The following is a 20152-nucleotide window of genomic DNA, read 5'->3' as shown; positions in this document are numbered from 1 at the left end:
AATTAACAAAAAAAAAATTAAAAAAAAAAAAATCAAGAAGTAGGCCAGCTAAGCAATGCAAAACAGACATGGACACTCCCCCACCCCCAACACTGAAGTCAAGAACTGAAAGAGCTTGCAAAGCTCACAGCAAGGTCTCTCAAGCAAATGCTGTGATGTTTGAAAACAACTATGGCACCAGCTGCCTCTGGAGATTCTCAAGAAGGTCAGACCTGATCCAACCCAAGAGTAAAGCAAGACGTTTATGTAAGAGTTGCAGCAATAGCTACACAAAACCAATTACTACCAAGACGTTGAATCACAGCTCTTTGTGACACATGCTGATCACCAATGCACCATTACACATGTGGTCAAGAGCATTACACAGGGAAACAGATTTTTCCTCGCTGGCCACAAAAACTACTTTATCAAGACACAGTCCTGAAGGGTTAGATGGGATGTGATCTAGCGTGCACCAAAGAAGTTCCTTTAATAGATTTGTTGTTTCAACACACTTTATCCCCTTAATAAGGAGCCACTGAACTTCTGCTTAAACCCATTCTGATTAAGCAAAAGATTACCCATAGAACAGTGCTGGGATGCAGACAAAAGGAAAACCCGTTGCTTGACATACATGTTAGTATACATCACACACAGACCAATTATGCTTCAGGGAGACATTAAATCCCTGTTCAATTAATAGAGACACCTCTTAAGATGAGCATTAAATAATTCCCTACCACGTAGCACGACAACTGGCTACTTCAGTGAATTGGAACAGAAGTAACTCCACATCTCCCTACCAACAAAATCCAAAACAAAACTTGCCCTTAAAAGAACAAGAGGTCAGTAAGGAGGGATGGGGGGCAGGAATGTTACTACTGCAGTGCTAGTGTATGCTTATATTAAAGACTCCTCATCAGAAAATTAAATGAAATGGATGCCTTTCATGTTTATCAATAACAGAGCTAATGGTTTTTATGTAAATGCCATTACTTTCAGCCAGATCTGCAAGAGACTCGAGCCACATAGCCCCATCTCCCCTCGCAAGCGACTCCCCTTCAGGCAGCCAATCTAAATGCAAATTATAATCAAACGGTAAAACCAAGAGTTTTCTGGATTATACCGAAAACTTAAGACTAGGGACAAGGCATACATATTTGAGAACAACCCTCCTCTTTTGGAAAGACCTGCGGATCTCGCATTGCTTTTTCATCCTGAACATACATAAAAATTAAAGTATAACTTGGTTCTCATTTACAGCCATATTATTTACCTATACAGCAAAGAGTATCATCATCTTCTGTTCTGTTGCCCTTGGTGTTAAAACGAGGAGAGGGACATTTTTCTACCAAGCTACAGAGAGAAGATATCTCTCAGAGATGTGTCATCCACAGTGGGAGCATCTCATCAGCAAGGAAATTAAATCAGAGCAACAATAAAGCCCCAGTTGAACTTTGCAGAACAAACGGCACTTCTACATTTTCAGGGGGAAATTTCTCCTTGGAACAGAGTTGTTTGTGTAAGTCGGAGGAAGAAGGTGTTATCACAGGATGGTTATTAGGAGGCAGAGATTTAAAACTGTCATCAGCACAAGGAGCACCATTCTCATAGCATAAAAGCTTTTTTGAAGAACACTTAAATCCCGACCCCTGCCTGGAGCATATATCAAGTCAGGTGCTTTGTCGGCACGGATTAAAACAAGGTACTAATGGCAAATCTGAAAATAACTAATACTAGAAACTGCACTGTTTATTAAGTAGAATGCACAGAGGAGAAACTAATGATTAAAACAAAGGCCAAAAATCTGACAACCTGACTACGGCACAAGTCTGCAAGCGGGTCTCGGAGGGGACTTGCTCTAACTACCACAAGCAGCTAAACACCAAAACTACCATTCCCAAGTGGGGCGCACGTCCTTGGAGGGATGCAGCTAATTAACAATACAGCTATATACACGCTCGTTACACGGGTGAAGAGCTTAGCACTTTGTATGTTTTGAAAGCGCATACTACAGGAATATTCATAGAGCAGAACCTCGCTAATTAACATTAATAACCAAGAGACCACTTCTGCAAATGGCTGGATTTGGTGAATTAGCCAGTGAGAGAACATGCAAAGCTGGGAAGCAGTGAGACAACGCGACCCAGCAGGCGCCTGGCTCACTTCTTTGGATATCTATAGTTAAATAATTTATCATTGTGCCTCAGTGCGAATGTGCAGCCTGTAAATAAAGCACCTCTTATTATGCAAGGCCCTGCTAAATTTGATTAGTAGGGTTTGACTGCCCATCTGAAGAGATCATTAAATTAAAAAACACAACCCAGACTACCTTCTCTCAGAAATTTTTCACGTGAGCTGGCATTTTAGAGAACTCATCAATTTCTTTTTCAGCTGTTCTGACATACTTCATGGTTAAACAATTACTCACAGATCTATTGTTTTATATACCAAAACTCTGGCTTTCAATCCTCGATCACAACTTGGAATTGCTAAGGTTCCCCTTTCCTCCTTCTCTTCCTCTGTAGGCCTGCTGAAGCAAGTCTCGCTGTGTAGCCACATGGTGGGTCTTCTCTAGCAAAAGGAGACTGGCGCCCCAACTTAGAGCTTGTCACCACACCGACCACATGCGGGATCAACCTGTGAGCGGTGAAAAAAAGGAAGAAGCCCTTCCAAAACAAGCGCATCTTTTCTTTTCCCCAATTTGGACATTTCAGCAATGCAGTTCACAGTACAAGCCTGCGAACAGATGTCCTGGCAGAAGAGGCGAGCAGCAGCACTGGGACACAAACAAGCGTTCAGGCATGGCAACTCGGGGAGACGACTCTGCCGCTCCAGAAAACACGTTGTGCAACCGCACAGCGGTGCATCGGTGACAGTGCCACTCAGCCACCTGGGATTTCACACCCAGCCACCATGTGCAAGTGTAATCTGATTTAGCAGTTGTATTCTGACTTCAGCTGTCAAACCACAACCACGGTACATTTGCTGCAGCAGTGTGCACAGCAATGTGCTTGCAAACCAGAGCTGTTCTTGTAGCGAAGCTATTTCCTCCCAGAACTGAAGGTTCAAAATCAAAACAGTGTATCTGTACATCCGTGCCCAGCAGTGCCACACACCCCCCAGCCACCACTCACACGCTGCTGCACACAACCTCAGCCACCGATTTAACCTAGAAATTAGGTGCCAGCAATAAAAAAGATTTTTCCATCACTTGAATTTTGCAATTTTGCAAAGGGAAGGAACAAAATTGGAAATATTTCCCCTTGCAAACTGCTTCCTAATGGCTCCTGTTCTTAGCTGTACAATTCAAGACCATGCTAAACTTACTCAGCACTATATCTTTTATTTTTCCCCAAAACACCTTCTATCATCACATGCACTCACACACAGCCTGTGGCTTTCCCCGCTAAAGCTGAGGGTTTCCCTTTGCAAGAGTTCAGATTTATGCACGCCAAAACGGTCTGTTCAGCAGTCTTTTCTTACTGCCTTTTGTGAGAGGCTTCATGCTATGATGAATGTGTAGAAATGCAAAGCAGAAGTCCATACAAAAAGAAGCCAGTGTGTGAGGTGGTTTTGTCTTAAAAAGAAGAGAGGCAGGAATGACTTATCGCCTCATGAAAGAGCTCCAGTCTGCATTTTTATTAGATATATTTAGACACCAATGGTTAAAAAAAAAAAAGAAAAAAGAAAAAGCAGCTATATTCTTAACATATGGCCCTGGATCAGTCACATGGGTATAAATGAAAATAGGCACAGCAGATTCTCCAAACACAGGCATGGAAATCATTTTAATGGTGCACATGACCTAGAAAATTTCAAGTAATACCAATCCACACAAAGGTGTGACAGGATTTAGCTACTGCAGGGCTGTGTCTTGTCCCCATTCTCTCGCATCGCATACACCTGTGCATATCACGGATACTACAGAAGACAGTGAGAGGGAGGGAGAGTAACTCCTGCTTGCTCCTAATGAACACACACGCACACACACTCACAAACCCTTTCCATCCTTCTTTCTAAGGAAAAGAAATGGCTCTGAGCGCTGCCTGTAGGCAAAAGGTCCAGCTAACGCTGAACTTCGCAGCATACCGTATCTAAGGCATCTCAGCGCTTGCTTGAACACGGCTTGGAAACACACCAATGCTAGGCTTTTCACCGCTCTCTTGTGCTAGGGTCTCACCACACCTTGCAGTTAAGGTATTTCTCCAATGCTCGTATTTGTCTGTTTTCTGACTTCATTATGCAGAGTTTGAAAAGTTTGCAAGCTGTCCAACGCAGTGAAAAGGCAAGTCATGCTGTATTGATTTTCCAGTGGAGAAACCAAGGCACAGAAGAGGCATATTCTGCCTAAATTCATTTCCTATCTCAATGGTAAAACTGAGCTGATATCCCAGCGATCAGCCTCTTCACTACCAAGTGTCTTCTGTAGCACTGCTGCAGCCCAGTGCCATCCCAGGCAGCTCCCTCCTCACGCTGTGGCCTCTATCCTGCAAGAAACACACAGCTCCAAGAGAAAACATTTCAAAATCAAGAGTCAACGTATATAATTCTGGCCTGCACAAAGCACAAATTACTAATGTAAATGATATCTCCCTCGCTTAATGGCAATGATAAATTATGGCCAATCATATACATGGACACTTGCACTGAACGAAACAAGAAGGCACACCCAGAGCAGGCATGCCTTGCAACCACTAAACACACATTTCTGTGCTGTACGTGGGCAGCAACTGCTGTCCAGAATATTTTAACAGCAGAAACTGCACTGCTTGCTGTAGAGGGAAAAAAAAAACCCACAACACAAGAAAACCTGAATATATTCCTCCTCATAGTCAAAGCCAGAACATAAGAAACAAGCAATATAATTATTTCCACACAAGAAGGAAAATAAACCCAAGAACACACATATGGAAAGACACAAGCCTCCAAAAGTGGATTTGCAAAATAGTTCAGGGGCTTCTGTGCAAGGCTACAACCTCACAGCAGATGTCAGGAAAAGCAAAAACTACAGATAAGCCAACTTCAGGGCTGATGCCCACTGCAGAGCCCATAGCACCCCCTCCTCTGCCCCCTTCCCCACCCCAGCACTGGCTGGTTCAAAAACAACTCCCTTGCCCAGCATCCCAACAGCAGTGAGGCTAGCTGCGGTACCTGCTGGCTCCATTTCAAGTGCTGGCTCCATTTCTGCCCCCCACTAGTGACCCCTGCCATAGCCTGCAGCACTGTCTGCACCGAGGCAGCTCCCCAAAGCCAGTGCAGAGCCTGCAGTAGCAGGTGCCCTAAATACTGCACATCCTTCAGTGCATGACCGAGTTTCAGTTTGCCTAAAGTTACCCTTCCTGGAGTGGCCTGCTACAAGCAGAAAGAAAAATATTTTCCTGCCTTTTGCATCAAGCACAAAAAGCATCAACCCCATCAGTGAATGCTGGTCCACCCACCTGCCCGGAGATACTCATCCGCGAGAGGTGCGCCGTCCCCTCCATCCCAAGAGGATGCATTCAGTGTGTCCGGCCCAGTCTCGGCCCTGGCCCCCCAGCTGGGATAGCACTGGGCCCAAAACCCTTGAAGGTTGCAGACAAACCAACCTCCAGCAGGAGCAGAACCAGGCTCTCACCCCACTGTGCTTTCTCCAGATAGTAGAAGCACAGCTCAGACACACTCACTCTTCACAGACAAGTAAAAGCACTTTAAGGAGGGTTTTTTTCCCTCCCTTCACTTTGTTTTAAACAGCTGAAGAATTTCCTCTGTGAATGCTCCCAATTGCAGCTCACGCTGAGTTATTTTTAAAAGCACAGAACCAGATTTTAAAGACCTTGAATGAGGAAATGCAAAGCTTTTATTAAGCAATAATAGCCCAGACAATGGTCACAATTTCCCAAGGGTTTGAACACCGCAGCTGACAATAAGCTTTATTCCTCCACAAAAACCCCTTCATGGGCTCAGAGGGTTTGCTTTGTATGATCTAGGCTCAAGTTAGAGAGTTAAAACAAAAAGCTCTGTGGCCGTTTTCAGGGTGATTTCCTCCACCAATGCACATCTGATCAGAGATACAAAAATCACTTGGGAAAAGACCCTTTGCACTATCTCGTTCCCTCCTTTGCTAGTGCAGTAAGACCCCTCCAAGCTTGCTACCAGGACATCACCCCATCTAGCTGGACCTTTCCCTTGTGGATGGATCACAGCTGACAAACTGACCAATCTTTCCAGGGTCAGGAGAGTGAAACAAAGCCCTTCAACTTTCTTCACTGATATTTGAACCATCACGCAATGACTTTCACTAAAACGGCCAGAAATGTGCTTCAAACCTCAGACCTGCTTCAAACCTCAGACCTGCTACCACATGGTATAATCAGATCCAGCGACCACATCAGCTCTTCCTTCTGCTGAGAAGGAGGAAGCTGCAACTACGAGGAGCTTGTACAGTCTCCAAAACTACCCAGCACCCAAAGTTTGGCCTTGCGTAAGCCACTTCTCATTCAATAAGGTGTCATGGTGGGCCACAACCAATTACCATTACACCTAAACTAGCTGGTCTGCCTCTCTCTACAGCTAGCAGAAGAAGCAGGCATTTCTGGGGTATATAAAACTTGATTGGTTCAAAATATCTACTTTGGACAAGATGAACTGTGCTACAGAAATGGTTGTTTTTCTCTGCTGACTATAAAGCAGACATCAGAGAAAGAAAAAAAAACAAAACCAAAAAAACAACAAACCACAACTACAACCACAAATGACAACTACATCTGTACAAAAGAGTCCCAACCTAAGTGTCTCCTACTCGAATGCTGCCCTCACCTTAAACAGCAAAGAAGCTAACACCATAAATTCATCAGCTCTTCAAACCAAACAAGAGTATTTCTACCTTCCCATCACCTCTCCTCTTCCTCGTCCCAGCAAAAGCACAGTGTGGCTGCACAGCAAACTGAGGTTACAACTAACCTCGCAAACAAGAAGAAAGCTTAGATTCAATCCGATCAATTCCCAATCTGGTCTACCACACAGCCAGGAGAGAGAGACCACAGGACCTCTTTTTTCCAGCTTACCACAACTTCAAGGGTTTGCGAAAACATTTCCTAATCTTCTGCGTATCTGTCAGTCAGTCTATAACCAAGGGAGCTTATATGCCCAAAAGGAGAAAATACTTCAACACCCTTCACAAATACCTCCAACACTCCTGCTGCTGGTGCGCCCTCACCATAACAGCCACCACGAGCTGCAGATGCGAGATATGCGTGCCTGCTGCATCTCTTTCCCCCTTCCACTGCTCACAGAGGTACAGACCCTGGAAAATGGTTTCAAGTTTGGCTACAGCTTCCCAAGGGAGAGAAGGAAAAGGTGTTTAGAGGATTTAATTCAAAATATGCTTCGTCCCCTTCCCTTTTTCAACCCTGCCTGTAAAATCAGACATAGGGCAATAGCCTCTATCGTCCTTTGTCTTTTTTACCGTGAACTTCAAGGACTCTTGACCCAATATAATCCCTCAACTTGGCTTACAATGCTACTGAAAAGTTATTAATAATCTGCTTGTCTGTAAAACGGCTGTCCATGTTATATTTGCAAGCAACTGCATACTCTGTCCAGAAAAGTATGCAGAAATTCAGGATACGTTCAGAAAATGGATGTACTCAGAAATTGAGGATGCCAAACACACCCAGATATTGCCATTCAGAGAATTCACAGAAGCACTTTTTGTGCAGCAACATCTGTAAATCAAAGCATATTATTTTCCACCCTCCTAATCAAGAGATTTGCTAGATTATCTAGAGATCTGTCTGATCATGACAGACAAAGCTGTTGAACCTCATGCAGCTGCCTGAAACACGCACTCAGGCAAAGAGCTTACTCGTGACACCAAACAATAAACGCGGCCCCTTCAATGCTCACTTCCAATTAGCAAAACTCTCGGTGTGACGAGGAAAGAGCCCATCACAGAAAGAGGAGTGGCCACAGGTGACAAATGGGCATGCCAGCAGCCACTGCTTGGCAGACGAACCACAGTCCCTGTCTAACAAAGTGAGGATCAGAGGCAGACTGCAGTCAGCGCTTCATCTGCAGTCAATGAGAAGCCAGAGAGACTGGAATATCATTAGGACGACAGACAGCAGAACTTAAAAGGGCAGCCTTGACAGTGAGCATAGCTTCAATTAACAAGCTGTATTTGCAAGGCCAGACTCCAAAATGCTCCTCAGCATCCAATCATCTAACTGTTGCTTAAAGACATACCATTGTAAGACGGAATTGGGTATCAGCTGGCTGAACAACTAATCCTAGCCAGATGCTGAAGCTACCACCAAATAGGTCAGTCATATATCCTACACCATTCGGGGCCCTCCAACAGGGAACAGTTACGCACTACCACTCATGCACCTGTGAAAGTGGTTTGAGAGGTTCCTCGCAGCCCTGAATCCATTTGCCAAATGATATTTCAGTTTGTGGTTCAGGGGAAGGCAAGTCACAGCCCACCTCATTGCTGAGAAGCCTTTTCATCGCTATCTTTCCAAATCATGTTATGCAACAAGTAATTCACTCCTACACATGTAGGAGCAAAAATGCCCTTCAGCATTCATAACAGTTCTAGATTACTATAATCTTAATAGAAATAAGATCACAGAGATTTTATTATACAACTCTTCAAATTACTTAAATCAAGCAAAAAAGTACAAGGTTAAATTGACTCCTTTCCTGCTCTGTCCTTCGTGCCTGCCTGTGAGAGTACACACAACAAAATTAAATACAGCTGTTAACTTTCAGATGCAGTACAACAGCTATTTATTGACCTATGGAGGATCCAAGCACATACCTCAAAAAGCATGTGCCAAGGATAAGTTATTCCAGGTACTTTAACAGGCACCGCTCTCAAAAGAGAGTGGTGACAGATACCATCTTTGGAAAGATTCAGGACTATTGTACTGAGCCTTCATTGTCGTCAATGACCTTTACAGTAATACGATAAATATTTTAGCATATAATGAATTTGCTGCATTACATTTGCTCTCTGGGCTACTGAAGATCAGCTAGGAACTGATCAATTGTAGGCATAAAGCTCCCATGAAGCTGAAAACTACAATGGAGATCTTACTGCCTGCATCAAAACTGCAGCAAAAAGCTGGGGGGGGAAGGTGTCTTTAAAAAAACAACTCATGAGCTCACCATTTACATAAGCTTCCACCAGATTCACAGTACCAGCAGTGAGATCCCTGCAGTCACTCAAGCAGGACTGGTCCCGAAGCTGCATCTTTATTGTTTTGAATCCCAAGATTTATTTATGCGAGCAACAAACCCCTCAGAGATAACCTCAAAAACCCACAAGCTTCCCAGGAATTTGAAGGACAGGCTGCACGGTAGCTCTGAAACACAAGGAAAGTTGCATGTTTTAGCTCCAGTTCTGCCATCAGCTCATTCGGATGACTCGTACGACTTCAGGCACCTTTTTGCATCTCCATTTGTCTGCTTGAAGACATCAGTGCTTTGTCATTTTGCAGTAGCATATCAAAAACACATGGAGTTGTCCCATGTCTCCTCAGCCCAAGGAAAGGAGATGCCATGGTCTCTTTCCAGATACCCTTATCTCCACAGAGGGTAAAGCTTCCACAGAACATGCAAAGCCAGCAGATACCCGCACTGTGTCTGCTGATCTATGCTGAAACCTCAGCCAGCCAGATTGTCTCATTTTTTTGGATCTCATTTTCAACAGATTAAGAAAAATTATCCCAGGGGTATGGCAATGGACCAGAACGCAGGAGATCATTTCAAGACATCTGTAATAGCACACAATTAACAACAACTCCTCAATTTTGTCTTATGACCTCACTCATTAGGAAGAGTTTTTATCACCCTCAAAAAACATCTTTACAAACACTCTCCCCCATGTCTCCACCAAGCCTTTCCTTACTGCCATTATAAGCCTGTGGCTTCCCTTTCCTCCCCTTGAGATGGAGTCAAGGTAAGATCTTAATTTCCTCTACCATCTGCAACGAAAACTGCCTATACACACATGCCAAACAAGCTAGAATTACACCATTAATTTCAGCTTAGTCAGCTCACGCCACAGACTAAGTCGATATTTGACAGATATTTAGCAAGGACTACAATTTATTTAGATTCAGCGCATTGTGCCCACAGGAGCAGATATAGCGAAGGATGAGAGACAGCAGGACACGCCGCTTGGGATTTGGGGGACAAACACTAGATAACCACAGTCTTCTTTTGGCTGGAGACCTCTTGTTGTCAAAAAAAGGGGTTGAGGGAATAGAAGGACCAGTGTCTCCTGAGATCAGTCCTGCTGATCTCCAAACCAGGCCTGCTTCATGAGAAACAACCAGCCTTCCTGCGAACAACATCTCGTCTTTCAGAGAGGCAGGGTTGCTAAGGCAATCAAACAAAAGGCCTGTTGTCTGAACCAGTCCACAATTTCTCAACACATCCCCATCACAGTTCAGCCCATACAAGGAGCTCCAGCTAAATCCAGTCTCCATCGCAAAACCATGCGTCTCTGAGCAGTTCTTAAGAGCAGTTAATGTTTTCTGGTGTCTTCACAGCTGCTCCACAGCTGGCAGAGAACAAGGAAATTCTGAGGAAAAGGATTTATGTGAAAATAATGCCAAAGAGCAGGAAGTCAAGTCAGCAAGCAGAGTGTGAGGAATAAAATAATAATAAACGCAACAGATTAAGCACAACTTCACCATAAATTGCAACTGGCCCTCTACTCTTACTCTTAGTTTTCAACAGAAACCATGGAAAAAGTAAGAAACCATCAACTGCAGGACAGTCTCTCAGCTTCCCACCCCCTTCTGCAATTTTTATAAGCTTCTGAAATCCAGTTGTTTAAAACAAGCACATCCCAGCAGATATCAATGCTGTGAGTCAGCAACATCTCTTCACAGATGTGATCTCTCCCAAAGTGACTGTTTTCCAGAGCAACATCTCCAGACCAAGCGCAGCGTCAGCGCAACTCGCTCTCAGAGTTTTCTGCCAGCACTGTTTAGAGGAAGAAAAACTGCTGAAACCACCCAGCATGCCAAGTTGGTTAATGACATAGCAAAGAAATAGGTGTCAACTTTCATATGAAGCTGCTCCAAGTTAAAAGACTGACATTTCTCCTTTTTCAATATAAAAAGCTAGAGAAAATAGAAGCAATTCCTTAAACTGTCACTTCATTTTCTCATGATAGCATCGCCTCCCCTCCTCCGTGATTGCAGGCAGACACTAAACCTTCTGGATCTCTCTAACCCTGTCGCATGTGCTAGTTCATCCTGCTAGCTGGCAAAGTTCTTTGCTCACACGAGCCCTGGAAAATGGTGCCAAAATTGAAGATTAAAAGAATAGGTCAGTGAAAAATCCCAATAAACGGAGCATCCCAGGGCGGGGGGGTGGTGGGGGAAGCGTTGATACATACCTCCCTCTTACACAACCAACCACAGTTAAGTCCCCTCCTGTCAGCAGATACGAAGCATTACACAGGTCAGAGCTGCCACCAGTAGAGAAAGCTGCTCATAAAAAACAAAGCTACACACGTGAAAACTAAGTGTTCCTTGTTTTGTACATAACTGTCTGGGAGAAGAGAGTCCAAATGCCAAGTAAACAGTCCATGTGCAGCCCAAACCAGCTGCAGAGCGTGGAGCCTCCCGCCCAGCAGTGCCCCTGGGACCTTGCAGGGAGCTATCCTTGCTTGGCGAAAGCAAGGTGCCTGCAAAGACACAAGATCCAAATTCAGAAGAAACTCTATTTTGCAGTGCTGCAGCTCACTGAAGAGACGGGTTTGGTTCTTCGGGCTTTTTTTTTTTTTTTTTAATTCAGTCACTGAGTAAAACGTAAAAACAAAAAGATACATATCAAGGTTTACAGCAACAAAAGGATTATAGCAACATTTTCTCTCGCCCCTGGACAAACTCTTTAGCCACAGAAGCTGAAGGAAATCTCACCGACAGCAGTGGACACACATACGTATCCTGCATTTGCAAGCACAAAGAACAAAGCTCTGCTGAACCTGGGAATTAGAAAGCCTGACAGATTTAACTCTGGTTTATCCCCTGGCAAATTAGCTACTGTTTAAACATGGGGCTTGGGCATTACATCATCTGTTTGCAGGGGATTTTTTAAATTTTTTTTTTAAAGCTAAACCATTCTTGTGTTCACAGCTTGAGGAACATCATTCATTCCTCACAGACTCAACAAAATGAAGGGGTGGATCAAACTCTTTGCAGGAGACCTGCAAGCAGGGAAGCACACACTTAAACTGCTTTGCAAGTTCAAACAGTAGAAGATCTTATCTAGAATTTAGCAGGAAATACAGACTGCCCCTCAGGTCTCTCTATTCAGATTCAAGGATGAAAAGCCCACTTTCTCAAGTTATGATGTGCAAAAACCAGCCTGATTAGGGGGCTGAAATCACACATGCTTCTGCTCACCCAGCTCCAGTTCAGTGTGGTTCTAAGGAGACATGTGGTTGGGTCCCATTTGATTCTTCCGCTCATTTCTGTCATCTATGCAAATAACTCCAGCATTTCAGTCCTTCTAGATACCATGCTGCCTTAATGGACCAGACTTGGAGGCAGGGAAGGACCAGCTGCAAACTGAGCTACCGGAGATATTTACGGCGTCTGTTCAGCTTGGACACTCATTTTGGAGACTTATTTTCCCTTGAGACACGCACATCTCCGTCAGTGCAATTTTGTTTCTCAAAACTTGGCAGAACCCTAATTTTGCAGCACCTGCTCTTTGATGCTTGTTTCACAGAGCTTGCTTTGGTGTATTTGAAGGACCAGGCTCTCACAGCCTCTCCAAGTACAGCTTCAGAAAACACATGGTGCAATGGGCTCTCGTGAAAACTCATACTTAAACGCTGAGTTGATCTGAGAGATTTCAATCAATCTGTTTTTCCGACCCTTAGATCTCAAGAGTTGTCAGATTTTAGAGAGGAAAGAGGAAGAAGGCCAGAAGAGACATTTTGAAAGGGAAAAAAGAGGAACCATTGGTCTCGTCCCTGAGAAGAGCAGGTTTAACATAGACACGCAGTTTGTGTTGAGAGAGGCCCTCGCAGGTGTTTGACATTTTCCTACATACCAAACCCACAGTGGTCTGTGACCACAATCCAGTGACATCGAGGAACAAGATTTCACAAGACTTTTGCTAAAACTTTGTAAAAAAAAAAAAAATTAAAAAAAATAAAAAAAGGATTTTTTTTTCCCCAAACCTGGGAAGGTTTTATGACCTAATCACATTACAGCCCGTTAAGCTAAAAAAAAAAAAACAAAACAAAAAAAACACCAAACCAAAAACACCACCAAAGAAACCCCACCCCAAACAAAAATGAAAAAAAACAAACTAAAAACCCAAACAAAATCCAGAAACAAACCACAGCCCTTTCATCATCACGCCTCTAGACATTCAAAAATAGAGTGAGAATTTTAGATCAAAAAATAAATAAATAAAGCATTATTTTGAAATAACACCAAGGACAAGCAATTCTGGATCAAAAAAAAAAAAAAAAAAAAACTAAAAAACCCTAAAGTTTCAGAAAATTATGTCTGCAGAAGTCCTGTTAAAGACAGCTTAACCTTTAAAAAAGCCAGAACTGTAATGCACACAGAAGAATAGGCTTTGCTGTCAGAATGTAATTAAAAAACCCAAAACAACTCAGTTCTGCTCTATATCAAGATAGCCAGGAGCTGATCTGGGAGAAAGTCAAGCAAACACATTTTCTCTCAGAGATTCCAAAAGGTCGTTGCAAACAATTACTAAAATGCAATACTGAAAACAACATACGCCAATTCTTTTTTTCAGTTTAATAAGACATCTTTACTGCTCTAGTTATTACTTGGAAAGAGTAATAATCCCAAGGATCGCATAGCCAGTTAAATAATTATATGAATACCAGGGAACCATTAAAACTGCATTTCAAAGCAAGTAGGCTACACAACTGTTTGCTTCCTCTTCCTCTCCCTCTGCTTTTGCATAACGCAGTTCCCAAAACAGATCTCATCTGCAGTTAAACTTGGGCCAGAATGAAGACATTCCTTTCCATGTATGGGAAATAAGGGAGATTATTAATTTCACTTCTCGTAACAGAAGAGCAGAAGTCATAGTAAGAAGGCCTCAGAATAAAAAGTCAGGCAATTAAAAAGAAGCGCCAAAGTCTGAAAAGATTTGTACCAATACCACATGTCTTTCCAGTTGTCCCACTGCCAAGCAGCCTTCAAAACGGGGCATTTTCTTCTTTCAGTGCAACTCCAGTCCCCATTAACAGGAACTGCCTGTGTCAGCACAAACCTCGGTTTCACCCAGCAGCATGCAGGAACTGAAAAATGAGCATCCTATTCTACTGACCTTCACAGTCACATACAACAGCGAACCGTTCTTGTCCATTCAGCGCGTTCGTTTATAACAAGTCCCCCAGCTTCATTAAATTACCCTCGTTGGTCCCGAGCAGACTCCAGATTTGCAATAAAGGTAAAAGAGCGCTGTAGCAAACCTCTGACACAGCACAGCAGCTGCGTCACTGCCCCGCTACCTATTCTACATCTGCCCAAACCTTGCAATGCTCAGCCACTCCTATCGCTGCCAGGGGAAGGGGCCAAGCACACACAGGCATTGCCCTCCCTAAGTAGCAGGTGCCCGTCCCCACCATCCCCTCCAGCAGCAAAGAAACAGCAAGTCCAGCTTCTCGCTGCTCTGCCTCTCGCTTTGCCTTTTGAGTAACAGAAACAGGTCAGCTCGTACCAAGCATCTACCCCTCGTAGCCTTGGGGCAGCAAAATTCAGAGTACCAGAGCTGGGTAAAAATATCAATACACAGACATACTCCCTGCCCCCTGCCAAGTGAGCAGGTCTCCTCCTCAGGCACTGCCAATGCTCATATCTCATGTCTTGGGAGAGCCAGGCTGGACTCAAGACAGGAATATCCCAATGCAGGAACATTAATACAGTGAACTAACAGTAAGAAAAGGAGAGAAGGGGCGTCTAGCAACTTCACCCCCCATCCTACTGCTAAGGGAACCCCCCACCTCCCCCCAAAAAACCCACAGGCAGTTTGCTGTTGGATTATCAAACTGAATCACCTCGCTGAGGCATCATATAAATGACAAGGACTGCAGAGCTGAGAGAGGGAAAGGGACCAAGGCCACCCCTTTCAGCAGCAAGCTATGGAATCAGTTCAACCGTGACACGAATCCCACATCCAAAGGTCAGTGTCAACAAGGACTGGGCAGTACTATACCACAGAAGCACTGCGATACACTCAGATACTATGGAAACAATAACCTCTATTTCCTACAGATTTGTAAAGCACAAAAGCAGGGGAAGGTGACAGAAGAGCTCAGGTATAGAATCATAGAATCATAGAATTCTATGATTCTATAATCCCCCCCCTCCCCAAAAGGCTCCACATAAACATACAAATAGTCTGTACATGGTATGAGTTAACACAGCGCTCCCACAACAGCTTTTGGTAAACAGGCTAAGAATAGGTACAGGGACAGCAAAGCGTCCAAGCAAGACACCCCTGCAAAGCAGCATTAAGCTCACAAGAAACATTGGCAATGCTGCTTTTGCTTTAATCAGTTTTAAGAAGAGGAAATTCACTTTGGTTCTTTTTATAATACCTACTGTATTACATTTGTCAAACAGCTGCCACTTTCTGTCCCAGATACAGCTGCTTTCAGTGGTAACCAAAAGGATCGCTGTGTCTGCGCACGCATTAGAGATCAGAGATGCATATTAAAACAGACTCAAGATCTGTCTAGAGATTACATGTCGCTCCTTCCAAGTCAATGGAATTATACAGAGACGCAAGTCGGTGCAAAGCCTGGGTCGTACTTGTGTAAACTACTCCAGAAGATGCTCTGGGCCTTGCTGCCTGAGTAATGTCATCTCAAACACAAGCTCAGCAAGATAGACATTCAACCGATGCAAAAACATCTTGTTCCCCGACAGCTCCTTTGACAAGGAAGGAACAACTGCATTGCTTGGCCTTTCTAATCAAAATCATCACTGTCCTGGCAATGTAAAAGTCATTTCCAGAGAAAGAGCAGGTCTGATTCCCGAGAGGTGGGGGGGAAATTAGCTTCTGTACAAAAGCCTTGCGATACCTGGCAGCTCCAGCTCAATCGTACTCCTAACTAACGACACCCTTGAGACACTTGCAAAAGGCTTGGTGCTATTCATCACTGCCACAAAGTAAAAACAAAGTCAGAAGACCCTGGAGGCAAATGTGAGAAACCAACTACAAGACTTCTTTGAGTCTTTTTATTATTATTTTCATTAAATCTTAATTTTCGTTAAGAATTCTAAGATTAATATCAGCAATAGCACTTTGCAGACATTACCGATTTACAGCTTTCCCGTGAAGTAAGGTAGCCTCAAACCTGTTTTATAGGTAAGAGGCGCAAGAAGTTTGCAGACTATGACAGAGCCCAACAGTGAAAGAACATAGAGCTTCTGGGTGCACCAAATCCTACCTGCTCCGCTAGAAAGGAACCGCGTCAGAATCAACTCTATGTTCTGCTTTTAGGAAGATCAGCAAAGTAACAACCACCCAGAACTTTTTTTTTTTTTACAAGATCATCACAAGGACAGCTCTTGCCTTTCTCCAGGTCCTTGTTTTTGCTTCCTGATGCACGGTTGAGAACTTGCAAGGAAAGGCTTAACAACAGCTAATTGTCAGACGCCACAGTAATTAGTGGCAACTTTCCAACGCATCCATCTCTGGCTGGTTTTCCTATAGCTGGCTCCTCCTCAATCCCCACATTAAAATGAAGGTACACAAGGTAGGCGGCAGATTCATTTACAAGTACCAAGGTCTTCCCAGGAGAGATGCCTAAGGAAAGAAGTATCTTACTTGAACAATGCATGGGTTGTTTTTTCTTCTTCCCATTTGCTACGGGACTGCTATCTTTATTAATAATCTGAGAATGATGTTAACCTATTCACTGACATATATTATTAGATGTACAATGCACTTCTGGGAGCCAATGGGCTCCTGTATCGCGTGTTATCTCCGGCCAGCAAACTACCTCTAAATGAGGAAGACAGGATCATACTGTCCTGCCTTCTGCCCACCTGCTGGTTACACATCATGGCTTTGATGTTACTACTTGACTTATATCAAAGGTTTCCAGCCTATTTTATTTGCAGACCCTTACAAGTTTCCCTGCAGACAGAAAGGCTCCCAATAGTGAATTCAGGACTGCTTTGCTTAGACTTTATAGACCCCTTAGAAAGAGGCTCACACCATTGCTCTATATATTTAGGCTCTGCTCTCAACTCCAAGGCTCCCCACTTGTTTGGCAGCTCTTCTCGTCACAAGCTCCAACGTTTTCATGCCAACCTCTTCCAGGCGTCATCTGCATGTCAGCAGTACTCCACAGCATATACTCCACTCAACACCAACACAATCCAGAACACATCACTTCCCACCAAGTGCCTACACAGAGCAGACCTGCAGTATAATTACTTCCTCGTGCCCATAATAGAAACACTAAAAGACGTGTACAAATTTCATCCCGATGCACTCCTGCATTACATATGATGCGGAGGCATTTAATCAAGGGCGGAAAAGAAAGAGAAGTCTTTCCCACATTCAGTGACATCACATTCAAATCTGGACCCACAAGGTGGGATGGGGAAAAGAAAAGCTTATCTTCACATTGAAAATTGAGACGTGTTAATGGGACAACGTAACAGAGGGCATTGATGGTTTCAATTGTACTGCCTTTAAACAAGCAGAGGACCCAATTTCCACACCAAGTTGCCAAACCTGAATTCATCATCTATTTGACTGGAGTTAGAAAGTACTCAACCTGTCAAGAAGCGTCCCCTAAGGAAGACAACACATGTATAGAACAATTTATTTCCTGCTCCATGGCATTCTAGCTTTCAAATAAATATAAATCACTTTCAAATGAATTCATAGATGACCAATATACCGGCATAGATTTAAGATGATTACGCAGGTCCACAATCCTTCCATGTTACACAGAAGGGCTAGCAGAAAACAGTAAGAAAGCTCATCCTACAGAGTCAGATGTCAGAATATACACTTTAGCACAGAAGCACTCATACCAAAACGCAACAGGAATGGAAACAAACTGCAGGAAACTGCACTGCCACTATCCCTAAGAAGAAAGTCAGATAAGAAGATACCTGCAAGTATTTTGAATCATAAAAGAAAGCATTTTATGAAACAAGACAGACAAAAGGCTAACCAGTTGGAAACTGTACATTAAAAAGGAAATAAAAATGTTACTTCCACAGTGGGAAATGTTATTAGCATTTTGTATTAGAAGAAACTTGAGAGGGTTTCGTACATTCATGGGTTAATCCCATGTTCTGATACTACTCTCAGGCAGCCATTTGCATTAGAAACGTGACACACTTTCTTAATGCACCAAAACTCAGGGGCAAGGGGGAGGACAGGGGATAGGTAGAGAAAACACACACACACCCAACTCCAGGCAACGAGATCCCAACCATTTAAGAAACTGACTGTAAGGGCAGAAATTCTGAGACTCATTAAAACACACGCCTTCAAAAAAAATCCTTTACATCCATTAGCAGCTACAGATTATTTGTTGGTTTGGAGCTTTAGGATTCCCTCCCCCCGCTGACAAACATAAAAGATTGATTTGCTTGATTTATGAGTCTCAATTTTCTGTATTTCTCTTGATTTTATCAATGAGGGACGGGTCACTTTGTAGCATTATTGGTTACGTCAACATAGCCCTGAGAAACCGATGTCCACTCACCACGAGTTAACAGGGGCAGATGCCAGCAGAGGGAGCACAGCATACCTATGCACTTCTCATATGAAAGAGTGGATATCGTAAACTTCCTCAGCAAATGCTAAATTAAAAAAAAAAAAAATATTGGAACTTGCTTCAAAATTGCTACAGTCTTGTAGGGAATGTCCAGCAAGTTAAGGCAGAAGCTACAAAATGTCCTTTCAAATCCATCTTTGATAGGTTAGTCAGTCCTCTAAACTGCTCTTGCTGGTAACAGACGTCAATTAACTAATAGCAATGATTTCACAAAAATGGGATTTCAATTTGCACTTCAAAACTGGCCCTGAAACTGCTGTGTAATAACATCAATTTACCTGGTCAGCCAGTGCTCAAGGCTTCCTACGCCCAGGCAATCCAGGGATTGATTAGCTGTACGCCACGGTGCTGTACACGCTTCTGTCTTTATCCTTCCTAACAAACCCCAAAACCTCAAATTGGCTTTGCACCTGTGCTCAGGCAACATCCACCAACATCATTTGCATCTGACAAACAGCCGTCTAAGCGGCAGGAGCCAAACTCAACCACGACAATCCCCAGTAAACATTACTGTCAAGTAGTCTCCAAGAAGAAAACTACAGGCTCTTTGCTTTTGAGGATGTGTCTGAATTGCAACCACAGAACTGCAAGCGTACTCATGCTAGCTTTAGCCCAGCAAGCACAGCCTGTGTCAGCACGGGTTATGAGACAACTGGAAGTCCCAGCTCTGTGCCCCAAATCCTACGTGAACGCTTCCCCTATTCCCTAGCCATGTACTAGCCTATCTGTACCGAAATGGCGCATATCTAAATATGCCTATGAGTATCACTTGCCTTTTTCACAAGGAAGCAAACAAAACCCCCACATATTTTGCTTGCTGGGTGGTTAAGACATAGGAATCCCAGTCTGGGTTAGGATTCGTTCGTTAGAGTAACAGCGAAAATTCCTCTCTGGGTTAAAACCCCAGAGTTAGGAACTGCTTCAAAATGTTCAGTCTGTTCCTGCCCAAAAAAAGGGGTGTTTAGCAGAGATCACAGGTAGAGAAGTGAGACAGGTTTTCCCAGTGCTATCTGCTGATGAGGAGACAAGATCCAATGATCAGGAGTTCCCTTCCAGTTCAGTGTTTTTGTGGGGTTTCCAAAGCAGAAAAATTGCCTCTGGACTAGGAACCAATTCACATGCGACTGCTGTGATCTTGGCTTCAAATAGCTAGAATGTGTGGTTAGCTGCATTTCCCACCCCAGTGAAATCATTATTGTGGGCAGGGGGAGGAATGCCCTGGGAAAACAGGTGAGGCAACCGGGAGAGGTGATAGGAGTCAAACAGCAAGGAGAAAAATCAGGCAGCAGAGACTGAAAGGAAAAAAGAACAAATACACACAGCCAGAAGGAGAGACACAAACTCTAAAAAACTTAAGAT

The 20152-nt window shown here is 43.6% G+C and overlaps 1 protein-coding gene across 3 annotated transcripts in view; it reads right to left on the bottom strand.

Moving 5' to 3' along the window:
• Positions 1 to 18780, bottom strand: part of EXTL3 (exostosin like glycosyltransferase 3) — a 139572-nt gene extending 120792 nt beyond the window's left edge. Inside the window, exon 1 of one of the 3 annotated variants that reach the window (XM_009283442.2) lies at positions 18722 to 18780. The gene's annotated coding sequence lies outside the window, so the exon portion shown is untranslated. Of the gene's footprint in view, positions 1 to 719; positions 744 to 18721 lie in introns of those variants that run through there. The other 2 variants (XM_009283439.2, XM_009283438.2) reach the window with 2 other exon arrangements.
• Positions 18781 to 20152: the final 1372 nt, after the last annotated feature.

The sequence above is a fragment of the Aptenodytes forsteri genome, unplaced genomic scaffold (assembly GCF_000699145.1).
Source record: "Aptenodytes forsteri isolate BGI_AS27 unplaced genomic scaffold, ASM69914v1 Scaffold534, whole genome shotgun sequence".
Taxonomy (NCBI): domain Eukaryota; kingdom Metazoa; phylum Chordata; class Aves; order Sphenisciformes; family Spheniscidae; genus Aptenodytes; species Aptenodytes forsteri.
The sequence above is the reverse complement of the archived record's forward strand: the minus strand, read 5'-3'. Positions and strand labels throughout refer to the sequence as shown.